This window comes from Fukomys damarensis, unplaced genomic scaffold (genome assembly GCF_012274545.1).
Source record: "Fukomys damarensis isolate Sample0158 unplaced genomic scaffold, DMR_v1.0_HiC HiC_scaffold_16, whole genome shotgun sequence".
NCBI classification, from domain to species: domain Eukaryota; kingdom Metazoa; phylum Chordata; class Mammalia; order Rodentia; family Bathyergidae; genus Fukomys; species Fukomys damarensis.
In genome coordinates, this window is record NW_022900928.1 from 93,730,355 (window position 1) to 93,746,907 (window position 16,553).

Here is a 16,553-nt window from a genome sequence, read left to right on the forward strand (position 1 = left end):
TTGCATGTGATTTGTTTCTTTTCTCTTACTACTTGTAGTGTTTTGTACTTCTCTTGGGTTTCTGGGATCTTTTTTTTTTTTCTTTTGTTACCAGGGATTGAACTTGGGTCCTGTGCTTGCAAGGCAGGCCACCGAACTACTGAGCTACATCCCCAGAGGGTTTCAGGGATCTTGATTATTTCATGTCTAGGTGTAGATTTTTTTTTTATCATGGCCAATTGGAGTCCTATATGCTTCACTTATCTTTATGTCAAATTCTTCCCTTCGTTTGGGAAGATTTCTGTCCTTGATTCTGTGAACAGCTTTTTTACATCATTTGTATTTTCTCCTGCTACTTCATGGATTCCTATCAGTCTTATGTTATTTTTCTTTGCATCATCTAGGAGTTGTTGGATTGATTTCTCATGATCCCTTACTGTTTTTTTTTTTTTTTGAAATTTAAAGAAAAAATTTATTGAAGATCTGAAAAACAATTCCTAAAATATTCACTTTTCCAAAAAACTGTAGCTACACAATGCATTGTGTCTATCATGTTAAAATGTGCATTAGACACAAACACAAAAACCATGAAACAATTCACCATTCTTCAACAATTGGAGCAAAGATAAAATGCCTAAAGAACAACAAGGATGCCTTGCAAAGTAAAGGCTCTTTAAGCACCGTTAAAAAAATAGATGAGTGTGTTCTGTTATATACACTGAATTGGACCTTTGGCACTAGGAATCAGAGCATTTTGTCATATAGAATTAACACATATTATAAAAGTGTGTAGTGTGGAAGGAATAGAACCACCAGTATTCAAAAGCAGCTTTGTCAACTAAGCAATAAAACACTCTACACCATGTCTCTTTGTTGTCCATCATTGAATACACTGGCAGCAACTTTGGAATGAAAAAGAAAAAGAAAAAAGGAGCTGTAACCCCTTTTATTTTCTGTTTAAAATCAAAACAAACATCAACTCTGCTACACACTAACATCTTCAAAGTACATCATTTGTACAAGAGAAGGACTAGGAATGAAAACGTGTTGATAGAGATCAGACGCAGGTGAGAGTGCATCACACTTTCCGATGGTACTCAGGTGGGGCCACTTTATAATCACTGGCACTAAACAAAGTTGCTGAATTCTTTGCCAGATACTTAAGGAAATCATGAAGATAATTCAGTAATAAAGCAAGGCTCTTCTCATCCAGAGGTGTATAGGCCACCATTGCTCCAATTCATACAAATAATCTCAGTAGATGTGGTGCTCCATACACCTGGGACATGGGGGCATCAGGGTGATCAGCAAGAATGTCAGCATACTGTGATCTCTCAAATCTGTAGAGGAGCTGAGTGCCCAGCATCACATTGAAGTATTCTTTTAACCCTGCTACAACCTCATTAACAGCATAGTCCTTATTATCTGTGTTTCCTCGAGATTTCCCATAATTTGCATAGTCCTCTAGAATGGAATCCAGATTCCTCTTGGCAGGAAGGTAAAAGAGCTGTTTCTGTGTGGTAATTAAGTCTCAGTCATCAACAAGCCATGGATTTAGCTCTTCAGGGATCTTTACTTTAACTTCAACTTTGTTCATAAATGTTTCTTCATTTTCAACAGTAGGATCTACCCAGGCCTTCTTCTTCCAAGGAGTCTGAGGTGTCTCACTAGTACTGCCACCATCTCCATTACCAGGGGTTTTTGTTTGTTCATTTTTGTTTTGACTTCAACATTTTTCTGTTGTAGACCAGATGTCTTCTTTCCTGGAGCAGCCCCTCTCGTCTTTCCTTCAGCATATTTCTCCTGATTGACTTTTTGAAGTTCTCGCTGTTTCTGTAGATTGTTGTCCACATATTTGAATACTCTGCTTTCTGGAACCCATTCATCCCAACTAGAGGTCAGGAGTGGGTGGTGTACTGAGGGAGCTCCTTCAGGAACAGTAAAAAGGGCTACAATATCCTCATGTGTCTTCAAAGATTTTTCAGATCACCTGGGCCTCACAGCACTTTTTTTATTCCAACTACTGTAATGTATAAAGTATTTAACTTGTTTGACCTTTATGGCAACCTTTACACACTTTGCTTCATAAAGAAGAGGCCCGTGAAAGCACAGTACTCATTCACCTTCCTGAAACTTGGGCTTTGGGTCCTGCTTGGGTGCCATTTATAAATGATTTGCCACCTTCTTCTCCCACCACCCTCAACTATCGCCCCCTACTCTCTACCCCACCTGAGCTCACATCAGACGTGCTGTCAGGCACAGCTGCTCTACATCCTAGACCCAATTTGCCAGTGCCTGCAGACCTCAACCACTCAACTGCCACCAGCCAATGGCCGCCCACCACTGATCCCTTACTGTTTTTAAGAGACTTCTCTTTTCATGGTCACTGACTGCAATCCTATCTTCTATATCTGATATTCTATCTTCTCATTCTTTTATTCTGTTGCATACACTTTCAATAGAGTTTTTAATCTCCTGGATATCTGTTCGAATCTGTTTTATGGGTTCTATTTCTTTCCTCTGTGAGGCATTCATTGTTTCCATTTCTTTCTTATGCTGGGCCTTCATGGTTTCTATCATGGTCCTGAGCTCATCTATTTTTTTGTCAGTTTCTGTTCTAGAGTCTCGAATCATGACTTCCAATTTTGCACACCATCTCTATGGTTATCTGGGAAATTATTTCTGTTTTGATTTTTTCTAGAGCCTGATTGATCTGTTTTGTTACTTTCTGTACTATGGGTTCAGGGTGTCCTGCTGGCTCACTATCAGACTTTTTCATCCTCATTTGCCCTACTGTTTGCCATTGGTGAACTGGAAGTCCATCTTTGTGTCTTGCTTAAGTGTTTTCTCAATTTTATTTTTGTTGTTAGGTTGTCCTTGGTTTAATTTCTGCGTTATTACTTATATCTTCCTGATATAGTTGCGCTTTAGCTTTTGAGTCTCTAATGACTCATAGACATTCTCATTTTCATAATATCGGGGAAAACAACTCATTAAATCAATCACAATCCTTTATCCCAATTGATACAATCAGCAACACAATAGGATCAAGTACAATCTGCAAATTGACCACTTGTGGTAGTCATTAATCTATCACCTTTAAACTATGTGAATTAAATTAAAATCAAGAAACAGCCCAAAATATGTTTGCAGTGAATACACTTTTCAATATAGCATCTTTACCATTTAGGTTGGGGGCTTAGACAGAGTTAGGATGAGAGGAGTAGATAAGTGAAAGAATTGGAGAAGGTTTCAAGTGAAGCCAGAGGACATAGAATGACCATACAATCTTTACAAAACTATTAAATTCAAAAGGGATACACAGAGTGCAAGAATAAGGACAAGAATATATCTCCTTAACAGTAATAGGGACTCACTTTCCCTTGCAACTATTGACCCATTAGTGAGGTAAAATGACAGAAGAGAAGAACATAAAGAAAAAAGAAAAAATGATAAAAGAAGAAGTCTGAGTTAGGGCAGGAGCAGGAATAAAAAGGGAGATGAGGGATAATATGGTGGAGCAAGAGACTGAGTTGTAGAAAGAGGACAGAAAAAAGAAAGAATTTTCAGAGTGGAATGAGGAAAAGAAAGAAAAAATGAATTTGAAGGGCCTCTTTCAGACTATATCTCTGCTGTCATAATATACCATATGCACAGCCATGTGCAGAACCAAGTCCCCTGATCTCAGCTAGTCAATGACAGATGCCTGCAACTCAGGCTGAACTCAGGGTGACTTCAGGCCACAAGACCCAGATTGAGTTCCCCAACCTGCAGGGTTGAACTCCACAGAGTTCTATTACAGGTTTTCCCCACCCTTTCTTTAAAGATGTTCAAAGTTGGGAGCTCAGAAAAATACCCTTTTTGACTACCTATGCCTCTGCCCTGTAGGCCTAAGGACTGGCCCAATCAGGAGGTCTGAGAGTTGGGGGGGGTCAGGAGCACCCACAGAGCTACCTGGGAAAGTACAGCTACCTGGTCCAGCCAAATGAGCCCAGCAGGCCAGAGGGAGAGCAGATCTCAGAGTGGCCTTCCAAATCTCACCTTTCTCGCTGGGACTGGTGGCGCACAGGCCTAAAGTCTTTGTATTTCATTCAAGTAGGTAATAGGACAAAATTGAAGACTTTCCCACAATTAGTCTCATTATCAGAGCTGTGCTTTTGAAAGGTGGGCATGCTGGTAAAGAGGCGGAGTGATAGGAGTGAGGAAAGAAAGAGGGTGACAGGTGAAAGTAATAGGATGATACCTGCATCCATGTGACAGATGGTGTTGGCCTGAGGATGGATGGTAGAGACAGTATTGAAGTCTGTGAGATATCAAAGGACACAGGGAAAGATGGATCCAAGACATGGCAAGGAATATAGGGACAGAAATAGTAACCATGTAACTTGGAGAGAGCTAGAGTCAGTTTTGTTATTGTAAATGATGAAGCAATCAACCAACAATTCATTCTGAACATCTTGAGTCTTAGAAACTCACACTTCAATTTCTCTCAATGAATCCAAGTTGTTTTGCACTTTCTGCTTTCACAATGAGCTACATATTTGTTAACAACTTTAAGAACTACTAGAGCTGGTTATGGTGGTGCATGCCTCTAATCCCAGTATTATGGGGAATAGGCAGGAGGATCACATGTCTGAGGTAAGTCTGAGTAACTTAATGACAGCAAGATTGTGTCTCAAAAAAAAATTAAAAAGGGTTGGTAATGTAATTTAGTGCAAAAGCCCTGGGTTTATTGCCCAGTATCAAACAAAAACAAGCAAAATGAAAAGTCTACCAAATCTATAGAGTCAGTATTAGAATTCTAGAACTATCTAAAGTAAATACCTCAAAGTCTCACAGCTGGGCCTTTGTTACTGTTCTGGTGACAGCTATACAATTGAACAGGTCTTTGGGATGCTTCTTTTAAAAAACTTTTTAAGACATTCACAACAGTATTGGAGAAATGTCCATGTATGGTTCCAAGAATCCACTTTGTCCTTTTCTGTCTTCTCAGAAGCATGAATCCCTTCAGTTTAGCTTAGTTTAACAATGCTAACTGGGCAAGAACTTCTAAGCCAAGACTCCACTTATACAAGGACAAGATTCCTGTTCCCTTGAGCTCTGAGACAGGTGATAGGATGGCAGATTGTGCCTCAGATGGGGAGGAGCATGCACTACGTATTTAGATTGCTGGAGGAAGTGATGGCTAATCAAACTAGAAGGAAAAATACTAACAGCTAATAAAGAAAGGATGTATTTGGCTCAAGAAATGGCTTGAACAAAGAGAGGGAGGCTTGAACCAGCATGTTGTGTTTTGGAAACTATAAGAAGTTGGAAAACATAAAGTCCTAGTTTGGAGTGTTAGGCAGCAAAGCCTTAGAAGCAGGTGCTGAGAGAAGCCTGATAGGAACAAATCAAGGAGGACCCTGTGGGTGGTAGAGAGAAAGTGTCTTAATAGGAGGCTGATGTGAGAAGATTAGTGTTTCAATTTGGTGAGTGAGGGAGGGTATTTTATTTCTGGGTGTAAGTACACACTATTTACAAGCAGGAAAATAGGAGATAGTGGATAAGGAGAAAGAGACAGAAAAACCTTGCTTCCTCTCCATCCCTAGGCAAGCACAACTTAAGTTTTTATATCTATACTTCCAGTTTTTTTTCTTATTAGAAAAGAATTATTGACCACACAGTCTTAGCACCCCATGAGAGTCTTTCAATGTCTCAGTTGACACATGAATAAAAAATGGAACTATCCTGAATGTTAAATGTGCTTTCTGCCAACTTGTGAGAGCTGCTCTAGGCTGCTCTTTGTGCTGAGCCTGACCATTTCCATGACAACCTTTGGTCACACAATAGAAGGCTGATGAAGCTGCACTGACCTAGCAGTTTTGCCTCCTCTTTTGATAATTCACAATATTCAGTGTCTCCTAAATTACAATCAGCTTCCTGTGGAAATCGTGTTAGACAGCAGAAATTTTAAACTACCTAAATTTTGTATTTTGATATAACCTGCTCTCTTTAGTACACTCTTACCTGTCGGGAGCAAAATCCCCATGGACTATTAAACTTTCCTTTGATTAATATTTGGCACTCACCTCTGTACCTCTTAGCTTATTAAGGCTTCCTGTTTTCTCTTTTCCTAGATAGATCTGCTTGCAATACATGCATATATTTTTATGGAATCACACTACATATAAATTTTGTAATTGCTTATTCATTAAAATCTCTTTTCACCAATATCATGGTACTCTTTCCATGTCTTTTTTCAGCTAAAACATTTCCATCATAAAAAATACTCTACATTTTACTCCACCAATCTTTTTTTTTACTGTGATGCCTGAATTTTTCTATTATAAGTGGTACAGTTCATTATCTTTTACATGTACAGTATATTTCCTTAGTATATGTATCTAAATTAGAATTTTCTGCCATTAAAATCTTTTCATTTGAACCATCCACTATGTACTCTGTTTCCCAGAAGGGACCTGATGGATAGAATCAGCTTATCCTTTTTAAAAATTACTTTTATTTTTACAATCTGAAATCATTGTGCACATATTTTGTTCCCCTGATTTATGTAAAATTCGTAAGTGGAGAGATCTTACCCACTTTATTAAACTCTGCTTTCTCAGCATGAGATAAATATTTGTCTTATTTACTTAGAGGTGGATTTATTTATTAAAATGTATGCATGTTAAATTCCTCTCTAAGGTTGAAAAAGTATCTGTGTTTCTATCAAAGAGGTGTTTTAAATCATAAAATTTTTGTTAGACCTCTCTATAACAATGAAAACAAACTCTGATAGCTCACTGAGTTTCCGGAAGAGAGCAAAGAGACCTTAACACCCTCTTCTTCAGCCACTATATTAAACAGCATAGCAGCAGCCCAACAATCAGGAGCTATTCCTCTATCAACACACTCCTCTATTTTCACTGATTAAAGTTAATGTTTTTCTTTGAAAATTATCCTTATTTCACATACAGTCTAGAAAAGTAAGAAAGCATGCTGGCAGGTTTGTAGAAAAACTGAATTTGAATTAGAAAACCTATGTTCATCCTCATCCACTGACTGGAGGTGGATATGACCATTTACTTGGCTGCAGCCTGGAGCAGCACTAAGGTTAGAAGAGGAAATCTGAGGAGCTGCAAGGCCTCAGCTGTGGAAGTGGCAGGGTGAAGTTGGAGGATGAGTAGGGAAGCTGGGGTTTAGATGAGAATTTTGATAAGGAGAATGAGTTTGGATAAAACGATATACAAAGGGAGAAGACTCAGGGATGTGAAGAAAAATCAATGTAGATGGAACAGGGACCTCTTTATCAAGCATGGATGTTGACAGTTTTCATAATATGGCAGCAAAAAGCTGGTTAAAATGCCACCATGCCATCTTTTGATGCACACCATTCACCCAGCTTGAATGACAGAAAAATATACTGGATAGGAAAATTTCAGACTATCAGAGCAATTGGCTAATTCCTCTAGTAGTTCAACCAGAAAGAAATAAGCTGAGGCTGTGCCTGGAGACAGTGGGAGAAGCACATAGGTCTTTGTTATGCTATGGATCTTAGACTGTTTCCCCAAAGCCTCCTGTGTTCAGAGGTGGGACTTTTGGCAGGTGGTTGGGTTATGGGGGTTTCACAGCTGACTTGCTCTTAGGAGGCAGGGCCTTGTGGGAAGAGATGGAGATCTGGACAGGTGTGTTTGCCTCCTGGGGTCCTCCCTTCGCTTTCTGCTTCCTGGCAGCTAAGACACGAGCAACCTTCCTCTGCCACACCCTTCTACCATGGGGGCAGCCAACTATGGACTGAATTTCCTAAAAACTGTGAGCCAAAATAAACCTCTCCTTCTTTAAAATTGTGAGTGTCAGATATTGTGTCTCAGAGACAAATTAAAACAGTCTTTCTTATCTAAAAGAAGATTTTTTTTTTGAGTCTTTAGCCAGCAATTCAAACTGTCAGTGATTCCAGTGAACTTCACCCTGACAGGAGAGATAAAACTGAACTCTCTAACTCTAGCTAATCTTCATTTAGGGAACTTTTGATCCCTGTTATTCCTAGCAGAAAGTTGTGACTTCTACTGTAAAAAAGTCATTTATTCACAGGCACACATTGTAGGCACCAAGAGCCAGTTATCAATTATTTCCATAGAACCATTGTTTCGATTAATCCAGGGATATTAGTAAAAATATGTTATTAAAGAAAAATAGAATAAACACTGAAAACCTTTATTTTAGGAAGTGCAAAATTCCCAGACCTAATTTTCATGACTTTCTATGTTATTATATCCATTTTTACTCCTTATTCTTGGCACCCAGTCTTAGTCATTTTTCTACCACTGGGACAAAATACTTCACACCCACAATTTAAAGGAGGGGTTTATTTTGGCTCACAGTTTCAGTGATTTCAGTGCATGATTGGCTGGCTACAAGGCAGAAACAGTACTGCAGAACTGCATGGCAGAAGAAATTTGTTCTCCACATGGTGGCCAAGAAGCAGCAAGGTAAGGGAGGAGCCAGGCATTAGAATCCATATTTCCAAGGTCACACCAGTAGTAATCCACTTCTTCTAACCAGGTTCTACCTCCTAATAGCACATTCAGATACTGAACTTACCAATAGATGAGCCCACCGGTAAGTGTAATGGCCCCATGGTCCAATCACCTTCCAAACACATTAGAGTTTCGTTGAACACCGTAGAACTAAACTATAAGACCCCCTTCCTCATTTTAGGCTCAAGCATTTTGCGTTTTTCTTTAGACCAAATTGGTGGTAACAATGAAAGCAAAAGTCCACTGAACTTTTGTGGTAGTTATATTGAAAGAGAAACCCCAAGCCAGATAGCTAATAGTCTGATTATTAAACTTCTAAAACATCTCCAGTGTTCCAAAAATGCACCAAGGAGTGAGGTTCTGGACCATTTTGGTCTTGCATAGGTCAGTAAGAAAGTAACTTTATTTAAATGGTCTGTCCTGCTTCTTAAGGTAAATTTGTCTCTATTAACCTAGAAACCAGATAGGATTTGTTGTCAACTATAGCCTTGGTCCACAGTTCTTTAGGAGAGCTGGACTCTCAAATAGTAAGTTACATTTGAACTTGGAGGAACAATAAAATAACTGTACACACTTAATGTAACAGGTGTGTGTGGTGATTACTATAATTAGTATATCCCTATCGTAGTTACACCAAGAGCTGTCTCTGAAATTCTCCTAAGACATACTGGCTCATGTGGATGATGAGATTTTAAAGTCAGAGAAATTTCTGTACCTCTGATATGGCTCTCAGCCCTTTGTATGTGTCATATGTCAGTAGTTACATAAACTACTGAATAGATTGGTGACACAAGTGTGACTGCAGAAGGATGTGCCTGACATTGTACTATTAAATATTGCTCTTCTCTGATACCTTCTAGGCATTTGTTCTTAATGTGGCCTGTGGAACTCTTTTGTGTCTCAATATTAAATAAACCAATGAAGAGTCAGTCCCCTAGTGAACATGGTACACCTAGAATGGGAAATTTCCCTATTGTCTAACTCTGGTATTATAATGGAAGAGATCATCCCAGAAAACAAAATAAGCATTAATCCCATTGATCAAGAAATCCAGTCCTATGCCACTGTGGGGAGAATTTGTTATTATTGCCCACAAAGAAATGATATACACTGGAATAAATTGTCAACTATCACTGTTTCCCTTTCTCCACCTTCCCAAATGTTTAAAAGCCATGTAAGAGTGGGAAATTTATCATTAAACTATGAAGAGGGATGATAACAGCCAATTCTTTATAAAAATAACACACACCAATATTGTTAGTCAGATCAACCAGCTGGTAAGAGAATCAGCAAAAGGACAAAAGATAACATTGAGGTACAAGTATTTAAATATCTGGAAAATAGTATCAAAGTAAGACTAATAAATTTGATATCAGCCAAGGAAAACTTATGCAGTCCAATAATTCATATTAAAGTTGTTCAACTTCACTAAATTTATTGATATACCAAAATTATAATATCATATGAGTTCCTTTGTATTAACCTTTAACCCTATAGGGATCTATTCTCTGCATTTTTATAAGTTGTAAATTGTCTGTCAAATAGATGGCAACATTCCCTAGAAATCACATTAGGATCAGAAACACTTATTGGGAAATAATCTGGAATAATTATAAAAAAATCAAGTATTGTCATTTTAACTTTGCGACAATTAAAAGACAAGAAGCAAATGCCCAAAATGAGAGCTTTATTTGCACAGATAGAGAAAATTGTGTAGTACTTTATTTTATACTTTATCTTGATCTTGTAAACAATGAGACATTAGATCACCTCCATTTAACATCAGTTGATGAGTTAGTAGTTGTGGTAGGCCAGTTTCTAAAGTTTATTATGAGAAGTAGGTTACATGAGTGTTACAGACAAACAAAATGGAGTAATATAGTGGGCATTTCTTCTTTTGAGAAAGCAACATCAACTGCTCCTTCCTGTCAGTTATGAAATCACCAGTTTCATTCAGATTTTCACCCTCCGGTTGCATTCCTAGCTCCAGGTGTGTGCTCCAGTGTCATCAACCAATACCATGTTCCATTCTCTTGGCCATAGTGGTTATTTCAGGGGCAGACATGGACACTGGACTAAGCTCCAGACAGTAAGGAGGAGAAATTTTTAAGAGTTTCATGGAAAGAAGTGTCCTTGCTTTTCCAAAATTAGTGCTAAGAGGTGTTTTTTTGCTTGGAAGGCAGGCCACGGAACCGCTGAGAGGTATTTTCTTCCTACTGGAGGAGGCATGAAATCCCAGATGATGGTGACAGACTGAAGATGACTTCAAAGAAGGTCAGTCCACAGAGGAGGCAGCAAGAAAGACAGATGGTCTTTGTTGATTTGGTGATACAATTAATCATCTAAACCATGCCCATCCTTGTTCAGTTATTCAAGGTAAAAAGGTCCCACTACTGTTTAATCCAGCCTGAGTCAAACTTCCTATACATGCATCCAAAAAGTTACATATATAACTCTTGTGAGAAGCAAAATGGTCTCCTTGAATTTTCTATGGATTCTGCCATGGAACCTTTTCCTAAATATGCTCTTTCTGAGTCTTTGCTTGCTGTAGCTTCCTCATGTCCATACACAAATGCTGTTTCAATTGTTCTACTTCACATGGGGTAAAATCTGCTTTAATTTAATCTGCTTTAAGGTTCAGAATAGTTTCCTGTCTCTTTCCAGATCTTCTCTTCATGAAAAAGATTTTACTCCAACTAACTTTCTCTCCTACCTTTTCTTTTATTCATTCCAGACTGGCATTAGGCAGTGTTGGCCTTGTTTTTCAGTCCTGTGATCATTTCAAGTTAGTGCAATATCATCAGAAGCAACCAGAATATCAGGATAAAGTAGCAGGACTTTATTTAAGAAAGCAAGCATTTAATTAGGTTAGTGGACAAAGTAGGAAATGATAGGAACAACAAACCAATCTCCCAGTTTTGATTTCCAGGGAGGATTTGACTCTCCCAGGATAACAATTGTGTGAAATGAGTAACTGTAGATGTTAGATACATAGTAGCTCTCTGTTGACTATGTTTTAACTCTTACTGGCTTCCTACTCTAGATGTCTGTTCAGGGAAAGAAAAGGCATGATGTTGGATATCAGAGTGTGATCATAATAAGTGAGACATCTACAGTTATTCCGTGAATGATGTCTATCTCCAGAAATAGGGAATTACTTATTGGCTCCTTTCCTTTTAATTTTCTTAGAAATATGAAACTCTCAGAAGTGAAAAGATTTTCAAAAATTTGCTGCAGCAATGACAAATATTCCAGAAAGCAAGACTGGAGTCATTGAAAGTGTTTCTCATCTTCTTGTTTATTGTGCTTAACTATGCCAAGATTTCTTAGCAGTTCTCTTTTCCCAGTTGAGATATCCGAAGACTGAATGTTAAGAATTCACTCATGTAGTTACTTATCAACAGAGTGGTGGATTTTTTTATCATTTTCTGGGACTCTGTTATTTTCTGGAAGCTCTGTTAGGAGTGCTAATCAGGTGTCATTGAATTTGAATTCAGAATCTTCAGTTGCAATTTGTGAAAATGCTCTGAAATGTAGAATTTAGGATAATACTAGAACTTTCACTTAAATGAAAGTGTTTTTAAAAAGTTCAACTACCTTTTCTTTTTTTCTTCCTCTGCCTTTTACTATATTCCCTACCATGTATGGAAGAACTAATGTTCATTTTATTAGTTTGCCTTCTATAAAAATTCAGGGGAAGTCTGTAGCTCTCGTTCTGGGACAGTGGAGTCCATGTGTCTCCTATTGAATATAAGCTTGCTTTGGTCAATAGAACAGGGACTATGAGTGTTGGTCTCGAGAGATTTGGTAAGATTCCCCTCATTCTTGGAACACTGTAACCTCCATGCGACAAGGTCAGGATAACCTGCTGGAGGATGAAATGTCACACAGATGAAGGCCATTCCAGGCAAGTTGCTAGTGACCTACTAGATGTCTGCAAAAGCACATGCAAGCCCAGACCAAAGCAGCAGAACTATTTGACCAATCTCCGGTCCTAGAACTGAACAGTTTTGGGGTAATTTGTTATATACCGAGAGATAATTAATTGATGAGAGTTTCTCACATAGTGTGACCAGAAATTTCACCAAGCTGACATCATGGATGTGAATGTTATATATTCTATAATCCTTGTCCTTGGCTACGTAGTATTGGTTATACCTCCAAAATACATCTAGAATCAGACTATTTCACCCCATTTATGCCACTACTATCACTACTGTTCTGGCCCATTCCACCATTGTGTGTCAGTGGAATACATTCCCTTCTCCTGCTCTTGCCTTGTAAGAGTCTCTTGTCACCCACAGCTAGAATGATCCTTTTAAAACAAAGAGATCCTATCATTACTTTACTCAAAACCTTGCAGCAGTTTCCCATTCCATTCAGAATAAAGCCTAGGATGGTCCTTAGTGTCCAAATCAGTCTGACTTCCTCTTCCTACTAGACTTCTCCCCAGACAGATCAGTAAGATCCCACATTTGTAGTTGCTGTTTCTTCTTTTTTCAGAATGTTCTTTGCCTAAGTAACTACATGTCTTGCTCAGTCTGTCCATGTACTTACTCTAATGTCACTTACTCAGAGCTTCTGTGAACAGCCTATTTAAAATTTCAGATCTCCTGAACTTCCTGTTATCCTTCCATCCCACCCCCACACAACACTGACCTCCATTTGGGTTGTTACATATATTAGTCTTCTAGGGCTTTAATAAAACATACCCAAAATTTGATGGCTTAAAAAAATAATTACATGTTTACATTTCTAGAGGCTAAAAGTTGGAAGTCAAAGTGTCAACAGGTACAGCCATACCTTGGTGTTCCTTTGCTTTAAAACTTGTTGAATTTGATGTGAAATTTTTGTCCTAGTTATTCATCATTTGATACTCAACATAAAAGGTAGAACATGGTGTCAATTGCCTCATGACTTGATATCCTTTCCAGGCAAAGTAATTTGTTGCTTGTCAGTTTTTTGTACTTGTCTTGCCTCCCAGAACCAATTAATGCTGAGTATCAAGGCACCACTGTATTTTCTTCTAATATTCTAGGGGGGAATTTTTACTTATGTCCTCCATCTTCTGGTGGCTCAAGGCATCCCTGGACACATGGATACACAACTCTGATATCTGCTTTCATCTTCCCATGGCCTTCTCTTTGGTCTTTTCCTCTCTTCTCTCATATAAGAGCCTTCTCATTGTACTTACGACCCACTCAGATAATCCAGGATGATCTCATTGTGTGATCCTTAACAGTAATTATTACATTTCAAATGCCTGTTTCCCCTAATATGTCTTATAATCACAAGTTCCATGTTGAAATAATTAACATACCTTTTTGGTAGCCACCATTCAACTCACTACTATATATGTATGTATTATGTTTGTAGAAATGTATGATCTGCTATTTTAGCTCAATAAACTAAGAAGTATTTTATTTTGTTATTATCATACCTCTACAGGAACACAGTAGATATTTAATAAACATTAGTTGAATAAATGAATACAGTAAGTTAAAATATATATTGCATGTGAAATTACTATATTCACATCTTATTTGTGAAACTTCTTGTAAGGTTGGTTAGTGATAACCACATCTTCCTTCAGGGTTTGGTTCCTGAGCAAACTACTAAAACTCACCATCAGACTTTTGCATGGCAACTTCTGCAAACTCACTAATGGCAGCTTAAATCTTTGAGTTTACTTCATGTACCCACATTAAATAGTTTATTTCTATGTGGATTTAACCATTACACTGATATAAATGCTCTTCTCTCTGATAGGATTTCTACCTTAGTCCAAGCTGTACCCTCTACTTTCCCCAGCCTGTGTACTGTCAGAAGTCCTTTCACAAGGAAATCAAGGGCACATTACTGCTTCTTGTTTGTTCTTTGAAACACAACTTAATAGATTTGCCAAGAAACCCTATTTCCATACTTTCCTTTACCTGGGTACTTGTGGAAGGAATAGTGAATCAAAGAGAACCTTATATTTACAGCCTCCTACACTGTGTACAGGGAGCCCATTCTGTTAGGGATGGCTTCAGATAGGTGAGAGAGCACAGGATTACCAACTAGCATCCTCCAGGTGAACCCTACCCATGTGGAAGCTTGTTTAGACCTTGCTCTGCTCTGGGGAAATAACAGTCAAGGTCTTTTGGTCATATTGGTTGATTCTCATAACTACTATGTGAATCTTGCAGAGAAGCATTGTTATTCCTATTTTACATATAAGCAGTCAATGTTTAAGAGAGTGGAGGTAGTTTGTCTAAGGTCACACAACAAAAGTATGTTCAGGATAAAATTCAGGGTGTTACCAGAGTTCCCTATCTTTCATTTCTTGATCTCTACTTCTTATATCTTTTCCTGTTTTTAATGCACATGTTTAATGTTTCTATATGACTCGGCCTTCACTGTTTGTTTCATCTGAATTCACTCTTCATAAAATAATTCCTTTTTCCTTTAGGGAGAAATACATTAATAATCACTTTTTATTGCACTAGTGGACCAAACTACATCCCATGAGCAAACATTAACTATAAGCATTATTTCTTTTTGTGTGTTTTCTAAAGTGAGGGGTGCTTCTGTTTCATCTTTGTTTTCTTTCTTTTCTCGAACCTACAATTCACATTTGTCCATTTTTTATTGTTAACTGTGCTCCAGGTATGGTAATTCATAATTTCAAATACTTCCCTTCACATTAGCTTCCACAGTTGGCCTCTGAAGAAGCATGCTTCTCCCTAGGACACACCCCTTGTGGGGGGAGCTGGGGAAAGAATCCAGGAGTGAGGAGACGGTTTTGGCCTCTGCTCCCCACTGCCTGTTCCACAAACATATTATTCATCTCTTTAAGTATCTTCAGGCAGCTCACAAAACAGGACAAATGCTTCCACCTAATGCATATTCAAAAGAAAGAGAAAACATTCTTGTGAAAATGTTGCTTGCACTTAAGTGAAAGATTTACAAATGCAATATGTGCTCCTATTTTGGATTTTTTATATAAAATTAAATTCCTGCTGATAAGAGAATATTATATTGAATGAAATTTAAAATAAAATTCCTTTTGCTGTTGGTGAGGCTGTGGACCAAGGGTGGACCACATAGATTTGTATTGATCAAAAAGGTCTGTGTGCATATGTAAGGTGTCAGATAAATAAAGACAGTTTAGAATCACTATGGAATGGAAGAAAAATACTTGTCAAATCCTAAAACTGGGCTGATTACTTGTATGTAAAACTTGTATGTAAAAAGAGTGTAGAAAAAGTAAAGGCCAGAGAAAGTAAAAGAAAAATTAAAAGGAATGAAAAAGCACTGTGATTAGAAGAAAAGAGTACTTGTGAGGGCAAGTTCATTCAGGAATTAATGCATCTGGTGATATTTATTTATCATTTGCTTCATGTCCATCCATCAAAAGATATAAACAAACATTGTGACATTAAACATTGTGAAGGCAAATATGAAATGCAATAAAAGGAAACTGCATAAATTATATCAGAAGACAAAATATTATTGTACAGTTATGTTCACTCCCAGATAAAAGAAAACACTCTATTTGAAGCAGAAAGGATTAACATAGGTGCTGGCAAAAGTCTTGCCAGGACTTGAGAAAGCTTCCAGATTCTGCTACCAGGACGCACTCCCAGCACATCCAGAATGTGATTGTGGAGGGAATTTCTACCTCTTTCACAAGTAGGTAGATGGGAAATCAAGAAGCCACTGCCAAATCCAAGGGCCTCAAGGTTGTTAATGGTTGCTAGGTCCAAAAAGAGCTGACTAATACACCACCATCTCTCCTGTCATTTAACCCAGTCATTAATCTACTCATAATCTCAAAAGCTCCATTTAGGTGGCAGCCAACAAGAATGCTCTTTTCTAGCTCTCTCTCTGTGATAGGCATTCTCTTAGAACACAGAGGACACAGCACAGATTCAAACAACCAAGGGCCTAAGACTGTCTTGGGCACAGGGGGCTGCTGTGGAAACCTAGGTAGAGAAGGAATGAAGGAGGAATGCTGGTGGGAGGCAGAACAGGCACTCAAGCAATTTTCTCTTTCTCATCACTCATAATAAA

At 38.1% G+C, this 16,553-nt stretch overlaps 1 pseudogene; it reads right to left on the bottom strand.

Moving 5' to 3' along the window:
• Window positions 1–1,057: 1,057 nt before the first annotated feature.
• LOC104870151 lies at window positions 1,058–1,875 on the bottom strand (annotated as a pseudogene).
• Between the last annotated feature and the right edge of the window lie 14,678 nt (window positions 1,876–16,553).